Source organism: Marmota marmota, unplaced genomic scaffold, assembly GCF_001458135.2.
Source record: "Marmota marmota marmota unplaced genomic scaffold, marMar, whole genome shotgun sequence".
In the NCBI taxonomy this organism is placed as follows: domain Eukaryota; kingdom Metazoa; phylum Chordata; class Mammalia; order Rodentia; family Sciuridae; genus Marmota; species Marmota marmota.
The window spans coordinates 795327-818800 of NW_026000109.1; positions in this window are offsets into that span (position 1 = coordinate 795327).

Here is a 23474-nt window from a genome sequence, read left to right on the forward strand (position 1 = left end):
TAATCCAAGAGAAATGAAAATATGTGACTTGCCTGACAAAGAATTCTAAATAATTGTTTAAAGAGAGCTTAACTATGTTTTGGGCCTCTTGAACACAAGTAGGCAATAGAACAACAACAAAAGATCAGGGAAACAATACATGAACCAAATGAAAAGTTCAACAAAGAGAGAGAAACCATGAAAAGAAACCAAACTGAAATTCTGGAATTGAAAAATTACAATAAATAAATGAAAAATACTGTCTAAAGCATCAGTAGTAGACTAAGTTAAGGAGAAGAAAGAATCTGTGAACTTGAAGACAGGCCACTAGATATTGCCCACTCACAGGACAAAAAAAAGGAGAAAGAATGCAAGTGAGCAAAGGGCAGAGCAGAAATAAATGAAACAGATAATGGAAAAACAATATATAAGATTTTTTTAAAAACTAAGAATTGGCCTTTTGAAAAAAATCAACAAAACTTTAGCTAGATAAAGAAAACAAGAGAAAAGTCTGAAATAAAATTACAAATGAAAGAAGAGACATTTCAACAAATACCATAGAAATACAAAGAATCATTAAGAACAAATTATTTCCAACAAATTGGATAACCTTAAAGACATGGATACATTTCTAGAAATACAAATGTACCAAGACTGAATCAAGATGAAATAGAAAATCTGATCAGTCCAACAATGAGTAAGGATATTGAATCACTAATCAAAAATCTGACAACAAAAGAAAGCCCAGAAACGATGTTATCACAGCTGAATTATAACGAAAGTTTAAAATTCTACTTGAACTCTTCCAAAAAAATGAAGTGAAGGGAGTACTTCCAAACTCATTTCACAAGGTCAACATTACCGTGATTTCAACATCTGATAAGGACACCAAAAGGAGAGAAAAATCATAGGCCAACATCCTTGATGATTATAAATGCAAGTCTTCAGTGAAATACTAGCAAACAAAATCCAACACATATTAAAAAGATCATCCACTATGATCAATTGATATTTATCGTTCAGGTGGAAATCAATAAATATAACAGAAATTGATTAAAAGTCATGTGATCATTTCAATTGATACAGAAGAAGCCTATACTAAAATTTGCATCCTTTAATAATTAAAAATCTGAACAAATTAGGTATAGAAGGCATGTACCTCAGCATAATAAAAGCAATATATGACAACAAATCCATGGCTAATATGATAATGATGAAAAGATGAAAACTTTATCTCTAAAATCAGGAACAAGACAGAATGTGGCCTTCTCTTGCCACTTCTATTTAATCTGGTAGTAGAATTTCTAGCTAAAGCAGTTAGGCATGAAAAAGAAATAAAAGGAATGTAAATCAGAAAAGAAGAAGTAAAGTTTTCTTATGACGTGACTATTTATATAGAAAACCCTGAAGACTCCACCAAAAAAATCCATTAGAATTGATGAACAAAAAAGTTGCAAAATAGAAAATCAACATGCAAAAATTGCTACATACTAAAAAAATTATCCAAAGTAAAAAATTTTTAAAATAGTCTTGTTATGATATCAAAAATAAATTATTTATAAATAAGTTTAATCAAAGACATGAAAAATCAGTAAATTGAAAACTATAAAACATTGGTGATAAAAACTGAAGAAGCTAATAAATAATAAATGGAAAGTTAATCTGCATTTATGGATTCAAAGACTAATTATTGTTAAAATGTTCCTGGTATATAAAATGATCCACAAATTCACTGAAATTCCTATCAAAATTCTGATGACATTTTCCACAGGAATGGCATCACAAAAGGCCTTAAATAGTTAAAGAAATTTTGAGAAAAATAAACAAGGTTGAGGCATCACACTTACTGATTCCAAGTTACAAAAGTAAAGTATGGAGTTGGCATTAACAACAGGCATTCAGACCAGAGGAACAGAGTATGGAGCCCAGAGTAAGCCCATGCCAGTGTTTGGTCAACAAATCTTTGACAAAGACTCTCAAAATACATAAAGAATATCTTTTCAATAAATTGTGTTGATTGTTCTGGGGAAACTGGATATTTACATGTAAGGAAAAAAAAAAAGAAGAAGAAGAAGAGACAAACTCGGATTCTCCTTCCTTTACACCATGCACAAAGTTAACTCATGATGGATAAAAGACCTACACATCAGATTTGAAACCACAAATCTACAAGAAAACAGGCTAAAATTTCCTTGACATTGGTCTTGGCAATAATTTTTTGTATATGACATAAAAAACAAACAAGTGGGACTACACCAAGCTTAAAAGCTAAAAAAAAAAAAAAGGGAAAAAAAACTGACAGAGTGAATAACAATCTACAGAAAATAACTACAAATAATATATCCAATTAGTGTTCATATGCAAAATATATAAAGAGTCATACAACTCAACAGCAAACAAAATCCAAAACAAATAAAACTCAATTAAAAGAGCCATATACATTTCTTTAAAGAAGACATCCTAATGGTCAACAGGTATTTGAAAAGATTTTCCACATTATTAATCATCAGGGAAATGCAAATTAAAACCATAATAAGATATTACCTCACATCTATGAAAATGCCTAGTATAAAAAAGTCATAAGACAACCAGTGTTGATAAGAATGTGGGGAAACGGGAGTCTTTAATACACTGTTGATGGGGATGCAAATTTGTGTGGCTATTATGAAATACAGTATTAAGGTTCCTAAAGAAATTAAAAATAGAGCTATCATATGGTTCTGCAACTCCACCACTGGGTATGTATCCAAAGGAAATGAAAGTATGTGAAGAGACACCTCCACTCCTGCATTCATGCAGTATTAGTCACAGTAGCCACAGCATGAAAACAACCTCAGCCTCTGTCAACTGATGAGTGGATAAAGAAGATATATATGTATACAATGCCTTGAGAAAGGAGAAACCCCTGCCAATTGAAACAACACATGTGGACCTGGAGGATATTATGCTAGGTGAAATATGTCAGGCATAGAAAGACAAATACTATATGATATTACTTCTACGTGAAATCCAGAAAAGTTGACCTCAAAGGGAGGTCAGTAGAGAGTAGAATGGTGGTTACCAGGGGGTGAAAGGTAGGAGAAATGGAAAGATGTGACTGATAAGGTATAAACTTCAAGTATAAAATACCTAATGTATTACATGGCCACCAAAGTTAATGATAGTAGATTGTATACTTGAAATTGCTAAGAGAGTAGAGTGTTTTTTTTTTTAATTTTTAATTGTAGATGAACATAGTACCTTTATTTTATTTATTTATTGTTATGTGGTTCTGAGGATTGAACCCAGTGCCTCACTTGTGCTAGGCAAGCACTCTACCACTGAGCCACAATCCCAGCGCCCCCGAGTAGAGTGTTCTTAAAACACACACACACACACACACACACACACACACACACACACACGAACAGTAACACTGTAATCCAAGTATATCAATAAGCTTGCTTGTGGTAATCCTTTTACAATGTGTATGTATATAAAAACATCACATGGAACACTTTGCATATGCAATTTTTATTTGTCAATCATGTCTCAGTAAAGCTGGGAAAAAAAGAAGAATACACTTTGCCTAATCTCCCACTAGTTGTTTGCCTAATCTCCCACTAGTTCTTTCCTTCCTGCTGGTCACTGATCTTTCTGATTACTCGTTACCAGCATATTTCCTATTCACCCTGTCCTGCCATCACTTTGCTGAGTCTCCTTGCATCTGAAAGGATTAGGAAGCCACACTAGTAATGCAAAATCCTGATGAGGAAATGGGAAAATGGAAATTCATATGGTACTGGTAACAGTGCAAGTTGGTACAATCAGATAGAGATGGATTTGGCAGTGCCAATTAAAACCAAATGTACTTGGACCTTGCCCCAGTAACAGGTCTTATTCTTGGGATCAACACCTAGAAAGAGGTTTTTGTATCTTACTATGTGCAAGATCTGTTTTTACTGCTTTACTCTCTAAAAGGAGGTGTTGTCATTATCCTAATTTTATGATAAAGAAACCAAGGCATGAGGAAATTAAGTAACATGCTCAGAGTCACACTGTTGTGACTTTGTGATGGATCTGGGATTTGGATTAGAGCACATGGGTTCTAAGGCACCAACCTCTGTGCAGAGAAACTCATCTTCCAGCGGTGATTTTATAAAGGTTCACTGCAACACTGCTTGGAACATTAACAAGACCTGAATGCACCAAAATGCCCCTTCAAAGAGGAATGGTAATGTCCAGAAGCTAAAATGAATGAATTGTATCTACAAATGGCAACATGGTAAAATCTAGAATCTTGGGGCTTGTGGGGGAGCCGGGGGGGTAAGGCGTAGCAAAATATATGCAATTATACCATGAATACCAAATGTTGAAACAGATAAAACAATTAATACACAATTTATAGATAATCGCATATATAATAATTTAAAATCCCAAATGTGAATAATACAGATCAACTAAAAGATATCTTACCTGGAGGGATGGATGGAGGAAATGAGAGGAATGGAGGAGATTTTTCTCTGTATTGGAGATCTTCCTTCTTTTTTGTGTAGGCATTTATTGCTGTAAACTTCCTTCTTGGAACTGCTTTTTCTGCATCCTATTTTTTGTTATGTTGTGTCCATCTTAGTTTGCCTCAAGATGTCTTTGAATTTTCCTTCTGATTTCTTCTTTGACCTATTGATTGTCAGGAACATGTTGTTTAATTTCATTGATTTGTCAATTTCCCCAAATTCCTTCTGTTATTGATGTCTAGGTTCACACCATTGTGATTAGAAACAATACTTGGTATGATTGTGATGTTCTTAAATTAGTTAGGATTTGTTTTACAGCCCAACGTATGGTCCTATCTGGAGAATGACCCATGTGCACTAGGAAAGAGTGTGCATTCTGCAGCTGTTGGATGAAAAGTTCCATATGTATGTAGGTTCATTTTGTAGAAAGTCCAGTTCAATTCCAGTACTTACTTATTGTTTTCTGTCTGGTTGATCTGTCCATTATTGAAAACAAAATATTGATATTCCTACTATTATTTTATTGTTATCTATTTCTGCTTTCATGTCCATTAATATTTATACTTTAGATACTTAGATTCTCCTATGTATATAAAGCCAATATTGGCTTGGGTCCACACATCATTATAATTGTTAAGTTCTTTTAATGAGTCTATTTCTTTATTATTAAATAATGACTTTCTTTGTCTCTCGTGACAGTTTTTGACCTAAAGTCTATTTTAACTGATGTAAGTATATCCACTTCTACTCTAGTTATCATTCTCATGGAAGATTTTTATCCATCCCTTCTCTTTCAGTCTATGTGTATTCTTAAGATTAAAGGGGCAGCAAATGTTTGGATCTTGCTGGTATTTTAAAAATAAATTCAGCCACTCTTTTTTTTTAGTTGGAGAATTTGATCTATTTGCATTCAAAGTAATTATTGATGGGTAAGGACTTACTACTGCATTTTGTTGATAGTGCTTTGTTGTTTTGCAGATCCTATATTATTTTTTCCTCTTATTATCTTTGTGATTTTATAGTGCTTAAGTTTTATTCCTTGCTCTTTTCTTAAAAATATTTTTTTTTAGTTGTCAACGGACTTTATGTACTTATAAGTGGTGCTGAGAATTGAACCCAGTGCCTCACACATGCTAGGCAAGTGCACTACCACTGAGCTAAAACCCCAGCCCCGATTCCTGCTTTTGTCATTGTGTATCTGCTTTAGTGTTTGCTTTCTCTTTATCATGAGGCTTACATACAACATATTATAATAGACTCTTTTACACTGGTAACAACTTCAGTGCAACAACTACAATAACTGTAAATTTTATCATACCCCCAACAATATGTAAATATATTTTTGAAGGTAATATACATTTTGAAGTATTCTGTATTTCTTAAAATTTATTGTAGCCATCATTAACTTTTGGCTGTTTTGACTTCATACTAAAGACATACATGATTTATAGAAGTGTAACCGTATTAGAGTATTTGGGAAATGACTGTGTATTTTCCTTACCAGTAAATCTTTAAAAAAAATATTTATTTATTTATCTATTTATTTTTGTACTGAGGATTGAACCCAGGGGCACTTTACCACATCACTACGTCCCCAGTCCTTTTTATTTTTTATTTTGAGACAAGGTGTAAGTTGCTTAGGGCCTCACTAAGTTGCTGAGGCTGGCCTTGAACTTGCAGTCTCCTCTCTTAGCCTCCCAAGTTTCTGGGGTTACAAGCAGGTGCCATCATACCTAGTTTTACCAATAAATTTTATACTTCTGTATATTTTTACATTAGTAATCTTTATGTATTTATTTCTACTTGAACTACTTTAAGCATTTTTTTTATAAGGCAGTTCTAGTGATGATAAATTCTTCAACTTTTCTTGTCTGGAAAAGACATTGTTTCTTCTTCATTTCTGAAGGACAGCTTTGCTGGGTAAAATATTCTTGGCTGGCAGTTTTTTTTTTTTTTTTTTTTCTTTCACACTTTGACCGTACTATCCCATTCTCTTCTGGACTGCAAGGGTTTTGCTAAAAAAAATTTGCTCATAGTCTATTCTATATTCCTTTTATTTATTCTATATTTTACCTTTCCTCTTGCTGCTTTTAGAGTTCTCTTTGTCTCTCACTTTTGATGGTTTAATTGTAATATGTCTCAGAGGGAATGCTTTTGGGCTGAATTCATTTAAAAACTTTTGAGTTCCACACACCTGCATGTCCATATTCTTCCTAGACTTGGGAAGCTTTCAGCAATTATTTAAGGAAGTTTTCTCCCTATCTTTGTCTCTTCTTCTTTAACTTCCCTAATGAGAAAATTTGTTTGCTAAATGGTGTTCTATAAGACTGTGTTTTCATCCTTTTATTCCATTCTTTGTTTTCTAACAAGGTTATTTTAAAAGACCTATATTTAAGTTTAGAGTTTTCTTTTTGCTTGATCTAGTTTGCTGTTAAAGCTCTTTATTGTATTTTTATTTCATTCATTGAATTCTTCACATTCGAGGTTTCTGTTTGGTTTTGATTATCTCTATCTCTGTTAGATTTCTCATTCATATTATTAACTATTTTGCAGATTTCGTTGAAATGTATTTTCTTGTATTGGAATGAGTCTTCTTCAGATCAATATTTTGCATTCCTTCTCAGGCAACTTGTAAATTTCCATTTTTGGGGGTTGATTACTGGACAATTATGTTCCTTTGTGGCATCCTGTCTCCTTTTGTTGTGTGTGTGTGTGTGTGTGTGTGTGTGTGTTTCTTGTGTTCCTGCATTGATATCTATGCAGCTGTTGGAACCATTGATTCTTCTAAACTTTATAGAGTGGCTTACAAAAGGAAGACTTTCACCTACAGTTGGGTCTTAGTGTGCCAGGAAAGTATCCCAGACTCTAGTTCTGAGGAGAAGTGGTGATAGAGCCCCCTTGCAGCTTCTTCAGCTGCAACTGTGGGTGCTTCAGTGGCCCATGCGATAGGAGTTTGTGGCAATGACAGCAGCAGCTTAAGGTTTTAGGGTGCTTGGTGGCAAAGGGTCTTGGTGTCTTCCTGTTCTTGTTTTCCCCATGATGAGTAGTCTTAGCCGATGTGATCCTTCTTGGTGTTGGGTCTAACAATGCCTTCAAGCAGCTGCAATGATGCAGGGTTCCAGGGTAGAGGTATTCAGAGCAGCTATAGAACTGGGATCATGGGGTCACATTTTTGAAAATCTATTATGGCACCTGGGATTTGGAATAGAAGTCCATTTTTTGAGGCAGAATTGGATTCCCACAAGAAAACTGGCATGTGTGACTTTGAGGCACCCTCAGCAGCTTTGGCCAGGGTATCAAGCTGTAGCTGTAATTCTGATCCCAGAGGCAGTGCACAACACTGGCCCAGCTCCAGGAATAAAGGGTGCTATGGATGTTTGGCTTGGGAGAGCAGGATACAGCTGCAAGTCATGAACAAGATTCAATAAGGCACGGTGGTCACTAAGCCCCAGGAGATAAGGTACTACACAGTGGTGATTGTGAACCCTAGGATGGTGGGACATGAGAGCACCCAGACTCTCAGCCAGATGTAGCAGCAGCAAGGACCATGGATTGGCAAAGCACACCTGTGGTTTAGGTCCTGGAGGGCAGAGAGTGAGTGGCACAGTGATGATTCTACTCTCTAGGGAGAGGTAATCCTCAGCAGTTCAAACTCTAGATGGCTAGTCCAGTCCCGGAGATGCAGGGTACCATAGCTGTTTGGCCTAGAGTGCAAGGTGTCCCCGCTCAGCCAGTGCTGTGTTTCCCTGGGATTCTGGATACATATGAACTCAGGCCTGGGATATGTGACTCCTTGGCCCAGGAGGCGATGTGTGGCTTCACTTCAGGACTCGGGGGCTAGCTTTTCTGGGCAGCCAAAGGAGAATGTATCCATTTCCCTAGGAGGCAGAGTGCCACTTCAGCTTGGGCCCTGAAAGGCAGGGTGCAGCAGTGCCTGGAGCTCCATTCCAAGGGGTGGAGTTTAGGATGACAGACCACCAGCAGGGGTGGTCCAGTGGTGACAGGATAAAGGGATGCCATGGTTATTCAGCCCTGGAGCAGAACTCATTCCAGCAGTGGCTCTGATTCCAAGATAGTGCAGTGCAGCAGCCATGTAGACCACAGGGGCTGGGAGAGGCAGGACACCACATTGGCTCCTTCTCTGAGAAACCCTAGCTGTGTGGTTCCAGGCAGCTTCTTGTCCTGGGTTTAGTGCCTCTGAAGACTGCAGGAGTCTCCAGTGGTGAGGACTATAGGTATCCAAGGTAGTGATGGGCGGGGGGCTCACTGGCAGCTTACCTTTTCCCTCTGGGGAGAAGCCCTGCCTGGTTCTGAGCTGATCTTAACTGGGGGATTGAATGGTGGAGGTGAGGGATTTCCTTCTGTGATCTACATGGCCATCCTGGGTTTCTGTGCTCTATAGGATTTCCTCTATTCCTTTGATGTATGTTAGTACTCGTCTTTAATTATTTTTTCAAAATGTAGTTGTTTATTCACTGTTTTGGCTGGAGAGAGAGAGAGAGAGAGAGAGAGAGAGAGAGAGAGAGAGAGAAGCAAGCATTAGGAATTTCTAGTTGTTCATCTTGCTGATGTCTCACTCCACCTTGTAATAATATCACATTTCAGCAAGTGCATTTCGGGGGACATTGACACTTCAGCAGGGGACATCATTTCTAGGCCCTTCCAAGTCAAATCAAGTAATTCTTAAGCACAGATGAAGTGCCTAGTATTGTAGAGGAATGGAGAAGAAGGAAAAGGCCCTTTTTCGGAGCCTATAGTTAAGATTACACAGACAGACAGAGAGACAGACAGACACATACACACACACACACACACAGGAGAAAACAATATATACACAGGCAAGGAATTGTGAAGAGCAAACTACCTGCTAGAGGAATTTCACCTGAGAGGTTTCAGCAGCTTGGCTGTGGTTGATGTTGCAGGGGAAAGATAAATGTATTGGGCTGTTCCCTGACCTGCAGCTGGCACGTTGCAAATGATCACTGTATGAGTGGTAGTTGGGACTCAGCTCTCAAGGAGTGAAGGATTGGAAACATCTTGGCCATTCATCCACACTGACAGCCTGTTTCCGAAATAGAAAATCCAAAAACATAATTTTATTATTTTGTAGCCAGCCCTCTGATTATACATCTCATGTCTATAGACTTGGTATAATTAGAGCCTAGAGATAATACCTAAGGTATTTATTGAACAAGCTCCTTCTGACTGTGTAATATTTGTTATTTATTTAGCTCTCTAAATGTACACGGTACTTGACAAATATGTAGAAAGACAAGTTTCCTGCCCTGAGGAGCTTATGTTCCAACACAGACAAACTGAACAGAAGGGGAAGGATCTTGACTTGGGGAAGATTTGGCAGGTTAGGGAGAAACTGGGTAGGTAGGAGAGAAAGAAAGCTGAACATTCTTTGGAAAAATGGAGAATTGGAAAGGTGGAGGGAATGGAGGATTTTTAAGGAAATCACCCAACAGTAAATGTGATGCTCAATCTAATGCCTAGGAAGAACTTTTTGAGATTCATGCAAAGAGTTAAGAAAAACACTAGGATCAGCAGCAGAGGAGTTGTCTTCCAGCAGCAGCTCCACTGCATGGAAGCCACTGGCACCAGGTGAGGTACCACAATCTGTGCCAAGCTCTTTGTCAACCTTGTTTCAGTTCTGAAAGGTGGATTTTAGTGATATGTGGATATGTGATATGTGATATGAGGTTCAGAGAAGTTAGGTAACTTGCTCAAGGTGGCAAAGCTGGCAAGTAGAAGAGCATGAATTCAAAGTCAGATTTGACCCCAAAGTTCAGTATGTTACTCTGTGCTGCCCCCCAAGGCTAAGAAGGGCTTAAGGAATGAGGAAGGGGTGGAGGGATAGAACACAGTAGACTAATCACACACCCTCAGCAATAACTGGCCATAGCCAGTAGGTTTGATGAATGACTTGAATTGCATTTTCATTAGGAAATAAAAAAAGAAAAATCTGTTGAGATTTAGATCCAAGTTGTGGGAATAGAGCAGGTAGAAAGACATGGTGTGACCATGGAGAAAACTAGCCGCAATAAGCTAAGTAAGAGTAATGCTTATACATGTATCTGAAATACTTTTTTTCCAACCCTTGATTACCACTCATTCATCCATCAAACTCATACTAACATTTTAAGACTAAGTCAAGGGCTGGGAATGTGGCTCAGTGATACATGTGTGAGGCCCTGGGTTTGATCCTTAGCACCACAAAAAAAAAAAAAAAAAAAAAAAAAACTCCCTTACCCATCCAATGCTTCTGTTTTGTTTTATCACTGTTCTATGTGCATGATTTTAGCACATAATTTTAGCATTTATTATTTTATGTTACAGTTAGTTATTTCATGTAAGTTTTTTCATTGGGTTTTTGAGGTCCTTGAAGATGAGAATCAAGTTTGTTCACTGTCTGACATGTACTAGGTACTTGAGTAGTTATTGAATAAGTAAATGGTCAGATAAAAATCAGAATCAAGCAAAAGAAGAAGAATCAAGTATTATAAGCCTAGGTAATAATACATATTTCTGTTGTTGAGCAACGAATTTGGCTGTGGAAGCTAGAGAAAAAAAAAAGAGAATCACATGATCTTAATGTCAAAGAAGACAAAGGGAAATGAAGGAAAAGGCAAAGATCTCAGAGAGGCAAAATTTGTAGCTTAACATGCCCAATTAACCTTTATTGGGGGTGTTTGAGATGTTTAATGTAAGTAACATGTTATAAACCAATTTTTTTCAAGCAGAAGTTTTATATCAAAGAGTTATCTCCTTATCTACAAAATGATGGCCAGAGTGTCAAAGGGCTACAACCAGAGTTCCCCAGTATCCCTGACAAAAGATTCCCTCAATTTATTTTTTTTTTAAGTTGAAAATATTACCATGAAAATGCTTTTTGTTTTGTTGTTGGCGATGTAGTAGACTACCAAATGTTCTGATCACCCATGAATGTAATTCACATTGGCATTTTGAAAATTCCATGTTCTTCAGCATATTTTTTAATTTAAAATTTTAATTGAAAAATAACAGTTCTGTGTATTTATGCGGTTCATGTGATGTTTTGATATATGTATATATTGTGGAATGCTTATATTAAACTATTTTAAAAAATTAATTAATTAACTAATTAGGTATATATGACAACAGAATGAATTTTGATTCATTGTACACAGTTGCAGCACGACTTTTCATTTCTCTGGTTGTACATGATGTAGCGTCGCACCATATGTTCAGTCATACATGTACCTAGAGTAATGATATTCATTTCATTCCACCATCTTTCCTGGCCCCTTCCTCCTCCCGTCTTCTCCCTCCGCTGTGTCCAATCACAGTTCCTCCTCCCCGCCCCCTATTTTGGATCAGCAACCACTTATCAGAGAGACCATTCGGCTTTTGTTTTTGGGGATCAGCGTACTTTGCTTATCATGATATTCTCCAACTCCATGCATTTACCTGCAAATGCCATAATTTTATTCACTTTTAATTCTGAATAATAGTCTATTGTGTATATATGCTGCAGTTTTTTTATCCATTCATCAAACTATTTAGCATATCCATCACCTCCCTCATCATATTTTGTAGTGAGAACATTCAAAACCTATTTTTGGCAATTTTGAAATATGTAACACGTTATTAACTACAGTCACTTTGCTACACAATAATTTTTTTTTGCTTCTCTGACATCTGCTTCCTGAAGGCCTTTATTGCCTATTATGATAGGAAAAATACATTAGCACTCTATGAGACAGTACTTTTTGATCCAAAATGGTAGAAAGACATTCAATAGTTGTTTGCTAATACCCTCAAAAGCATTAGTGTCTGTCTCTGCTATGTAGCCTCTGGTTTTCCCTTATTTTTTTTCAACATTTTTAAAATTGGTACATTATAGTTGTACATAATGATGGGATTTATTGTTACATATTCATTCATGCTCACACTATAGCAATATAATTTGGCCAACAGCAATTTCTAGCACTCTACCCCCCCACCTCCCACCACTTGGTTCCTTTCCTCGACTGATCTCACTTCGATGTCTTTGAGATCTGCCCCCATATTTCTTTTTTTTTTCCTCTCTAGCTTCTGCATATGAGAGAAAACATATGACTCTTGACCTTCTGAATTTGATTTATTTCACTTAACATGATGGTGTCTAGTTCCATCCATTTTCCTTCAAATGACATACTTTCATTTTTCTGTACGGCTGAGTAAAATTCCATTTACAATAGATCTGGAAAGCTTATTTCCTCTAATTAGAACACTGTGAGCTTCTTCCTATGTCCCTCCTTTCCCCAGACTCTGGTACCCACCATTCTATTCTCTACTTCTACAAGTTTGTCTTTTTCAGGTTCCATACGTCCCCGTAACTGAAAGCATGCAGTATGTGTCTTTTCGTATCTTGTGTGTTTCACTTAATATAATGTCCTCTACATTTATCCATGTTGTTGCCAATGACAGTATTTCCTTCTTTTACAAGGCCAAATAGAATTCCATTTTGTATATATATATTATATTTTAATTTCATTGTCTATTCTTTCATTGATAGACACTTAGCTTGATTTCATATCTTGGTTATGGTGAGTACAGCTTATTCATTTTGAGATATTGTCCTCTACTAAGTAAAAGATGTATTTTGGAATCAGGCATCCTTAGGGTCAGTTTCTAGATCTACCATTTATTTGCTATGTGATCCTAGAAAAACTATAGAACCTCTCTAAATTTTAATTCTCATATTTAAAAATTCTATAAACAGTGTATAAGACAGTTAATACCAAATATCTTGTGATTCTCGTATAGTGACTATTCCTTCATTGAAGGTGCTTACTAAAAAAATCCAATCTTTCCCTAGTTGCCTTTAATTAGGCTACTTGGAAGCAGTCTTGTTCCTCTGGGGCATGTAACCCTTGAATGTTGCCCTGCTGCTTATGGCCAAGTTGATCAAGTTGATCAAGCTCTCCCTGGGGATACCATGGTATGCTGTCTCAGCCGCCTTGCTTCTGGTGGTACCATTTCCCCCTGGCATCTCTTGTGGAAACCCCCCCTGCATCAGACATTAGATGCTTAGATTTATGCTTTCCCTTTTTAATTTTCACCAGCTGTACCCTGGTCTTTTCCACCTGTCTCCACTCATCTTGTTCCACTTCATTCCATTTGAATGACAAGAACAATCTTCTTCAACTCTGAGTTCAGGATTTGGTTACCCTTTTGGAGAACTTAAGATAAAAGACATACTTGCCTAGATTGTGTGTCTATCCATATTGATATTTGGAGTTCTACAACAAGGAATGCTTCATGAGGAATTTCAAAAGTTATGAAAATGGCTCAGTTACCTCTAGGAACTTCCACATATCTGCGTATCTGGAATTTGTTTCGTAAGGATGATTTCTTGAGATAGATAGTGGCATACCATGGGGTAGAAAGCACCCAAAAGATGAAAGAATATGAGTCCTTTTGATCTTTTCTTTCTTCTTTTTTCTTTTATCTCAAGCTTTCTGTAGAGAATAGGAATCAGTTACCTAAGGCAAATATGACAGAAGGGCTTAGGCTGGGGGTGATATTTGGGGTCATGTGTTCATTTCAACACAGAAATAGAAAAATATTCTGATCTGGTGATTTCTGCTTTCCCCAGAAAATGGAACTTCAGAAACATGGAGGAAGGTGCTACCTAGGTACACACAGAGAAGAAATGATGAGGCTCTATCTACAAGGAAGGCTGGTAATAACTAATGTGAGAGGCACCACTGATGTAGAATTTTCTGTTCCAAATTTTCATTGCCCTTTTTCATCCTCATTTTTGTTCATCAGAGAAAATAAAACAAAACACCTCAATATTTAGGTACGAGATTCTGCAACTTCTTACTGATGACCTCTAATCAAATCTAAGCTGCCTAGCTTTTCATCAGTCACAAGTATTTGTTCATTGACTGCTGCAATAAAGGAGATGACCAGATTTTGTAGCACAAATAAAGTAGCATATAACTGTAGCAGGCAGTTTTGGAATTTTTTTTTCTTCCTATGCTCTGTGTTCAAGCTCCTTTCTGCTTGAGAAATACTCCATATGAGGCTCTCATGAAATAAAAATGGGCAATGTCCCTTTCTCCTTCCCCTTCTTGTAGCTAGTGTTTGGATGTATAATGTAGGTGGAGGTCATTTCGCCCTTTGGAGAGAAAAACTTTACCCTGAAAACAGTGACCTGAAGACAAAAGGACCACTTAGAAATTATTTACCACAGTAACCAGAGTCCAGCGGTGATGAACAATGAGCAGAGATGGTGTGGCCAGCTGCAGTGCCTATGCCGGGTCATTCCTATGGCTCAAGTTGGTCTGTGATTCTTGTGGTTGAGTCTCTGGTGTTTCAGAACCTGTTCCTCCAGTCTCACTTTGATATTTTGTCTGATTTCTGTTGCTTGTCACCTAAGAAGTCTGACTAAGGAAATATAAACACACTTCTCTCCATATACTCTTTCTCAGGGATTCAGTCTACCTCCACCTGGTCCTTTACCATTTCAGCACAGCCTGCCGAGTTGCTGCTGCAGAACAAGAAATAAACGTGAGAACACTTTCTCTCTCCTAAATGCTTTGGCTCAGGGCACACATGACACTTCATGTCTCCATGATTATAAGGAGGCAGGAAGGGTATCCCTGGGGATCTGGGAGAGAAAGGAGATTCACATACAGGTGGCCAATAGAAGCCAGTGTGTAAAGAGTACAGAGAAAGTGTTAAGAGTTCACTGAAGTCAGAAAATGATGGAGATTTTAGAAAGTCAGAGCAGTCAGGCATGGTGGTACACATCTGTAGTCCCAGCTCCTCTGAAGTTGGAGGTGGGAAGATCACTTGAGCCCAGGAATTGGACACCAGTCTGGGAAACATGGTGAGACCCTGTCTCCTTAAAAAAAAAAAAAGAAAGAAAGAAAAGAAAGAAAGAAAGTCAGAGCACAGTGTATAAGAAACAGCTTTAGTCTCAACTGCAAAGTTCAAGTGGTTCCGGCACCTGGTGCCATCCAGTCCCTGGAAGGGCCAGGCTGTCACTTCTATCCTTCTCTTCTGGGTTTCAATGAAATCTTGCACAGTGGTGTGTGGAATCTGGCTTTCCAAGTGATTCCTGAACATGGCTTCCTGGAAGTGCTGGGGAAAAAACTGCCTGTGGCTTAAACTTTGACCAATGGAGACTGGGAGTCAGGAGGAGATAGGGCTCTTCTTCCTCATTTCCTGGAGTTTATCTATAAAGCCGGTCAGGAGACTCCATGTGCCTCTTCCCTGCTCATTGGAATCCAGGCCCAACATGGGAGATTTCCCATCTTTGCCTGTTTTATTTTCTTTCTTCCTCACTCTTGCCAGCCTGGGATAGCATTTTCAAATAAAGGTTTGACACTTAATCCCTGCAGCAGGCTCTGCTTTTTAGGGAACCCAGATTAAAGGAAGGTTTCATATAAAATGAATTAGTAGTATGTGTGTGAATTTAAAGGTTTTTTTTTGTTATATACAGCATTTACATAAAGAGAACTTGAAAAATGAAAATTCAATTTCTTCTAAACTAAGAGTTAATTGTGTACTTTTAGAAATAATGCTTTATCAGTCTTTCACGGTCAAGTCGGGAGAAGATGATGAGTTTTAGGAACTTTGAGATCCTAAGAGAAGTTTATAACTCTGAAGTTCTGTGAAACTAGAACTAGATTGTTGGGAAAGTAAATCCAGTAATTGCATTTCAGATACAGATAGATCTAAGTAGGCAGGTTACCGTATAGAGTTAAATCAATTAGCCAATTCCAAAATCACTCAATTGTTTTGAGAACAAATTTAAGATTGAAAAATGTTCTTACTGTTCTGGGAATTTCCGAATGGGATATGCCTGGTGGAGGGAACTTCTATAGGAAATGCGTTAAACAGATTCAGAATCTGGAAAGATATTGAGAGAACAACATTGGTATTTACTATCTGAAAGCTCTAAATAAGAAAATAGAAATCCAGTCTTCCTATGTCTGAAACCCTCCTATAATATCCTTACCTGTGGCCCTTCAGCTTCTGCTTGCAAAACTCTAACCATGGGGAGTTTGATTTCTCAATTAAAAAATGATTTTTGATTGTGTGTGTGTGTGTGTGTGTACGTGTTTTAAAAGCAAAATCTGCCACTCATTAACTGATCTCAGGTCCTTAAACCATGTGATAATGGTCCAACAATTCGTCTTCAATATGACAGTCCTTAAAATCCTTGAAGACAGTTTTATGTTTCCCCTGGATCTCCTGTGCTCTGGGCTAAATGTCTACTACTTCATCAATCACCTCTCCCATGAGTCTGTGTTTTTATTTTGGCACAACCCAAGTCAAGTTTCTAAGTGAAGGAGGAGAGTCTTAGTTACTCTCCCGGATGGAAGTTTTTGTATCCTAAAAAAGTGTGATGTCCACTTTATTTTAAGTAAAATAAACCAGACACAGAAAGGCAAATACCGAATGTTCTAGCTCATATGTAGAAACTAAAAAAATTAGTTTCCTAGAAGTAGAGTAGAATAGTGGTCCCTAGAGATTGGGAAGGATAGTGTGAAGGGGGAATAGAAGAAGAATGGATAATGGGCATTAAAATACAGTTACACATGAGAAACAATTTCTAATGCTCCACAGAACAGTAGGATGACTATAGATCAGAACAATTCATTACACATTTTATGAAGAACTAGAATTAAGGAATTCTAAGATTAGCAACACAAAGAAATGATAGTTGTTTAAGGAGATAGAATTGTTAATTACTGATTTGATCACTATGTATCATATACATATACCAAATTATCTCATTCTATCCCATAAACATGTTTAATTATATATAAAAAATTATTATAAAATGTGATGCCTGGACCTAAACACACTATTTTAGATGTTGTCAGACCAGTGCAAAACGGGTAAGATTGTCAATTTTTGTTTCATTAAAGATTCCATCTTTCCATTTATTTAGTCTAAAATTATCTTTCTTCCTTTTATTTTTTTTAATGGCCACTATTGACTGCAATAAAATTTACAGTCAGCTGAACTAATAGCTTTTGGCTCCCTTCTGTTGCTTCTCAGCCAGGTCTTTTCTATCTTGTCTGTATACTGATTTTTTTCAAATCCACAATTTAGTGCTTCACATGAATTGTTATTTAAGTACACACTTATTTATTTCTTCTTTATTTATTTTGGATTCAGAATTTTCCACATTATGATCTGCTTAGATTTTGGGCACATGACTCAGTAATTACCAAGTGGATAAGAAGAAACTAAGAATGTTACCTTGTGATGACCTCCACCTATAATCAGTTACTCAGTGGGTACCATGAATTAAAATCAGTTGGATAAAATGCCAAGTAGCTGAACTAGACTCTTTTTCATAATTGTTGAGATATCTTTCCATTTGGTCTACCATTCTCTTCTATTACCTTAGAAAGAGAAAAGCAGTCCCTGGTATCCTGCTCCTTGCAGGCACCATCAGTGAGGCCTTGGTGTTGCCAGTTGGCTTGGCACACACAACTAGGTCTCGGTTTTCTTCTGTTGGATATGAACAATCTCACAGAATGATGACCTCTTACTGAGGTGTCCCATGGCTTCCCCGTTAGTGAGTGCTATCCCTCACTGCAATGAGTAATATACCCAAATTATTCTCCTTCAGCTATGTTCCTAGTGGCCTTGGTTGGAGGGCATAAATACCCTGCCAGAAAAGAAGGAGGCAGTTTTCTATTCACACACACACACACACACACACATACACACGCACGCGCGCGCGCGCATATGCACACATGAATGCGCACACATGAATGCGCACACACATACACACACACACACTCCAGATTTATTATTTTTACTTTGGTGCTAGGGGTCAGTTCAGAGTACATAATCACAAAATCCTTTTAGCATTCTCTCCACCAAGGATCCTTGTTTTCCAAAGAGGTGGAAGAATAGTCCAATCTCAGCTCTTCCTTGGCTATAGCTCTTTTTTTTTTTTTTTTTTTTTTAAAGAGAGAGAGAGCGAGAGAGAGAGAGAGAGAGAGAGAATTTTTAATATTTATAGAACCCGGGCCGCACGCATGCCAGGCAAGTGCGCTACCGCTTGAGCTACATCCCCAGCCCGGCTATAGCTCTTTTTAACGTTAGTGCCCATATTAATGGTGGAACCCTGTGCAGAGACTTTATGGTCCTGTGTCCTGTGTTCCTTAGCAAAGTCTTCTATTTGTGCTGCTGCCACCAGATCCAGCGATGTGTAAGTGGCATAAGGAAACTACTTTGCATGTGGGGACTGTGGTATCTGGCTACGGGAGAGCAATTCTTCTCTTGAGTCATGGACAAGCCAGGCTCATGGGTTGAGGCCAGGGGTGGGAGAGAGATGAAAGCATTTCTCCCTCTGCTGTACCCAGTGAGAACCAGACTCATTGAACCAGACCCAAAGTTACAAATGGTATATTCATGTGTAGCTTGATATATTCATTTAGTTTTGGGGAACATCAGGGTTTTCTTGGCACTAGATTCTATTTGCACTTGAAGCCTGTGATTTTTTTTTTTTTTTGCTACCAGTTTACATACTAACTGTGCCTCTTAACAGACTCTTTTCATTGAACTCAATAATATTTATTCAGCACCTACCATAGCACAGTGGAGAGTACAAAGATGAATCAAGTATCACCTTGATCTTAATTGTATACTCAGCCATGTTCATAAATAACTGAATGTCTCTCAGAAATTTATTAAGTTCAAAGGAGTTCAAATAATAATGATTAATTTATTGAGCACCTTTCATGTGTAAATACTGAACCAAGAAAAACTTTTACCTTCATTCTCAGATTGACCCTGAGAGACAGATATTGTTAAATCCTCCATTTTTCTGATGAGATAGCTGTGGTGATGGTCTAACTTGTTAAGAGTGAAGCTAGTTAAGTACTAGAGTCAGGATTCAAACTCAGTCAGTCTGACTTTGGATCTGTGCCCTTAACAAATAATTAACACAATTTGTGTTTTGTTATTCGTTTGTTCCACTTTTGTGTGTGTGTGTGTGTGATGTTGTTGATCTCTGAAAATTTCTGCTTTGGGGAAGCTTAGAAAATTTACAATGTATCTGAACATTTTAGGAGGCATTTGAGTTTTTTACCTGCAGCTCCTTCATCCGGGAGCACATGTGAACACGCGGGCACCAAAACAGCCCCTGGAGTCTGCAGCTCTGACTGTACGCCCGTTGTTCTATGTATTCTGTACAGTCTTGGGAAGTTATTTTTAATGCAACATGCCAGAGTGGCATGTTGAAAGATCCATAGTAACCAGCTAACAGTAACAGCAGGGCCTGCCAAGCAAAAGTTCCGTAAATCAGTCATAAACACAGTTACAAAATCAGGGCCAGCGTTGTGCGCGTGAGGGAGTGTCTTTGGAGGAGGCACAATTCAGGCACAGTTTCATGGGATTGCCTCAAAATTCCAAGGGGGTGAAGAGTTCCTGTGGCAAATTATTATTGTTATTATTATTATTTTTTTTTTTACAGACGAAAAAAATGGGGAGTGACAAAGAGGCTTCCTGTTACTTTATTCAAATAGGAAACTTGCTCCCAGGTCATCAGGTAACTCAGGAAAGCTAAGGAAAAGCTCAGAGTAATGAGTGCTTCAGATACCGGCATCCTCTTTCCTAGTGTTTTTAATATTTTTGGAATCATTCCTTTTCCACTACCACAGCCCATGTTCAGGCCTTAGTAACTTGGTGTACTGAAAAGCCTCATTGCTTGGATCTGTCCTTCTTGAAATCTACCAAATTTCACAATAGTAAAAATCACCTCAGGTGGAATTTCGAATATCTTATCCTTTGAATAAGAATTTTTTCAAGGAACTCTCCCAGTGTTACCAAACCAAATAAAAGTTCACAACTTGAAACAGAGAGGCTTTCTCCTATCACAAACTTACAGTACACTCTTTGAGGGAGTGAGAGGCTTTATTTGGGCTTGAGACTTGTAAGCCTTTGGGAATTGTAAGGACTTGCTTTGCAGAGGATGGGTACATTGCCAACAAATATTAATGGAGTAATGAGCTACCTTTGAAAAGTCAGAGAAGTCACCCTTACTGATTTGGCACCCTGCTGTTAGAGAGGACCCAGGCATTGAGAGCAGGCATTCATCACCCACAGAGAATATTACCCAAGGGCAAAATACACCAGGGGCAGGAAATTGGAGCATTGATATTCCCTGCGGGTGATGAATTTAATGCTCAATGAAAGATTTAATACGTGTTTACAGGAGTGGACTCCCAAGCCCCTTCCCTACACTCTCACCATTCACATTCCACATGCTTTTACCCACTGGATTTACAAATGACTGGCTGTCTCTATGCTCCCCTATTTGTTTACAAATCATTATCCTCTCTGTAAAGGGAGGTGTGGGATAGGTGTAGGAAAGGATTGCAGAAACCTGAAAGGAAAAGTTTTAGCATAATGCCAACTGAAGAGCAATTTAAAATTAGAGTAAACCCCTCTGCCTGTATAACCTAAGTTATTGGCAAAAATCCGATTTAGCCTACAACTTTACAGAAGCATGGGTACAGGTAGGAGGAGATGTGGCTGTGTAACCAGAAAGGCTGGAGGTAAGGTCAGTGGGAAGCTGTTTCCAAGGTGCTTGTTCAGGAGGCCCACCTGTGGGTGTAGGTCCCCATTTCAGGTTTTCCCTAGAATGAGATTCTTGTTGGACAGAAAGGGCTTGTGAGCTGAATTTTCTCTGTTGAGAAAGTTTCAATTTCTGGTACTTTAATACTTCAGACTTTCTTTTCTTTCCTTATAGTGGTGAAATTAACTATTTTACCCATTTTAAGTGAATATACAATTCAGCGACATTAACTATGTTCACAACAACCAACAGCCATTTCCAGAACTTCTCATTCTCTCCAGTAAAAACTCTGTACGTATTAAATGAAAAGTGCCCCATATCCTTTCCCTAGCCACTGGTAACTTCTACTTTCTGCCTCTATGAATTTGCCTCCTAGGTACCTCGCGTAAGTGAAGTCATGCAATATTTGTCCTTTAGTGTCTGGTTTATTTTGCTCAGCATGTCTTTAAGGTTTACCTAGGTTGTAGCATGCATAAGGATTTCATTCCTTTTTAGGGCTAAGTGATAATGATACCATGGTTTGTTTACCTCTTCATCCATTTATAGAGATTTGCATTGTCTTCACCTTTTGGTTGTTGTTAATAATGTTATTTTGAACATTGGTGGAGTATCTGTTTGAGTCCCTGCTTTCATTTTCTCTAGGTATATACCTACTGGAGGAATTGTGAGTCAGATGGTAATTTTTTATACCTTATTTATTTATTTTTATGTGGTTCTGAGGATCGAACCCAGTGCCTCAGGAGCGCTCTACCACTGAGTCACAACCCCAGCCCTCATATGGTAATTTCATATTTGACTATTTGAGAAACTGCGTTACTTTTAGAGAAATTATAAATCATAGAGGCAAACTCAGAGTCTGAGATTTCCTAAATCAAATGAGGAGTTTCAATAGGATTTAAGGGGGGAAGTGATTGGCAACCTTGATTAGCATTTTGGGTGGAGGGGTTGGTACAGAATCCAGATTGGAGTAGTGGGTGGGCAGGTGAACTGGAGATAAATAAGTAGAGATGGCTATTTGTTCAACTATTTTGAGAATTGAGACTAAAAGATAGAAGGGTAAGATGGTGGTTGGAGGGACATGTTTGAGAACACTCACTTTTAAGATGGGAGAATATTAAGCAGGTTTTAGAGATAGGGAAGGGAAGGGACAACTGGCAGAGTGAGGTCTCCATGAAGGCTCAAGAAGACTGCGGTGGGAGGAGTTGCTTTGACCTGCCCTGAGAATTTTCCTCATTATGACGGGAGCGGACATTTTCATGTGCATCCCAAGATAGGAATCGAGTTTGGCATTGTAGAAGAATACAAAGGGTAGCATTGCTCAGATTTTACTATGAGTGGCACAGTGGAGGAGAGAAGGCATAAACCTCAAAACTAAAAATAGAAAATGCTAAATTTCACAAGAGAAAGGTACAGAGCAGACATTATGACCTTCTGTGCAGGGACAAAGTACTTCAGGCCATGAAGAGGCCTGATGATAAGGAAAGTCCTCACCATGGTGTAAGCTATTCAGGATGAGATTTGAGAGCAGGCAAGAGATGGATTTGTGGCAAAGTAGGGCAAAGGTCATGTTTCCAAACTGTGTTCTACAGGACATTTAGACACTCTGTGAAAAATGGAAATGGTGGTCAAGTTAAGTTAAAAAGTGCTTATATAGGAAAACCATATTGTATTATAATGTAAGGCATTTTTAAAAGCTAAAAGAGATATGCTTAATCATATCTCATAACAGATGTAAATTGGGACCCTCCTAAACAAACTGGGAGGAGTGGTCACTCTAGTTCTACAATGTATCCACTTTTGGGAGATTTAAATAAACATTAGGATTTTTAAAGGTTCTGAAAAGTCCTAGAGTAAGGAAACATGTTTTATGTTGGCTAATCCAGCATTTTCCAAATTTATTTGACCACAACACCCTTACTTACTCTGCTCTTTTCTTCCCAAATAGCATTTATTTAACACTCAAGAATGCTCCAAAGGCAGAGGAATTAAAGAGATGTGGGAATCCAGGAGAATTTGGTTTGTCATAAAGACAGCAATGGAAGATGAGTTTGGAAAGGTGGGTTGAACCATATCCCAGGGGACTGTGAGGGCTGGCTCTAGACCTTTTCTCATAGCAGCACATTGGAAATAAATTTTTTTTCCTTGTTTTCCTATTTCTTTAATCTCTGAGATTAAAGGCAACGAAAATCACCAATTTAGTTTTTTTTTTCATTCATGAAGTATTAAAGACTGAATTATGAAATTCCAATCTGAAGCTGAGTGGTGTAATCCCAGCGACTCAGGAGGCTGAGGCAAGATAGCAAGTTTGAGGCCAGCCTGGTCAATTTAGCAAGACCAAGTCTCAGAATAAAATAGAAATAGAAAGGGATCGGGATGTAGTTCAGTATAGAATGCTTGCCTGGTGTGGGCAA